This window comes from Sinocyclocheilus rhinocerous, unplaced genomic scaffold (assembly GCF_001515625.1).
Source record: "Sinocyclocheilus rhinocerous isolate Xijiao unplaced genomic scaffold, SAMN03320098_v1.1 scaffold36, whole genome shotgun sequence".
In the NCBI taxonomy this organism is placed as follows: domain Eukaryota; kingdom Metazoa; phylum Chordata; class Actinopteri; order Cypriniformes; family Cyprinidae; genus Sinocyclocheilus; species Sinocyclocheilus rhinocerous.
This window is the reverse complement of record NW_015664459.1, coordinates 1,040,282-1,040,646: the sequence shown is the minus strand read 5'-3', so window position 1 is coordinate 1,040,646 and position 365 is coordinate 1,040,282. Positions and strand designations below refer to the sequence as shown.

The 365-nt window shown below is 63.3% G+C and overlaps 1 protein-coding gene across 1 annotated transcript in view; it reads right to left on the bottom strand.

Moving 5' to 3' along the window:
* Window positions 1-365, bottom strand: part of ank2b (ankyrin 2b, neuronal) — a 75,946-nt gene that overhangs the window by 35,890 nt on the left and 39,691 nt on the right. The gene's annotated exons all lie outside the window — the stretch shown is intronic.

Here is a 365-nt window from a genome sequence, read left to right as displayed (position 1 = left end):
GGACTACCCACGCACCCTCTGCTCGAACGCAGGTCAGTGTTACACACACCCAGACCCCGCCTCGGACCGGCTACGAGACGCCCGGGCCGGGTCCCTGCGTTCTTCCGCGCTGCCCCACTGCGGGTACGCCTGTAGTTCCGTTGATGCCACTTGCACGGTGTCTGGGAGCCTGGATTGAGCTACCCAGCCCGTCTTGATGGCTCCTTCGAGCCGTCAGGCTCGGCTATGCGATTCAGTCGCCCGGCGTCCCCACAAGTTCAGTGGCATCCGTTTCACAACAGTGAAGGCGGCCGATGGTCCTGTCTTGTGGGCGGAGGTCGCAGTCCTACTGGCGAAGGATGCGATAGAGGGACCCATCATATCCC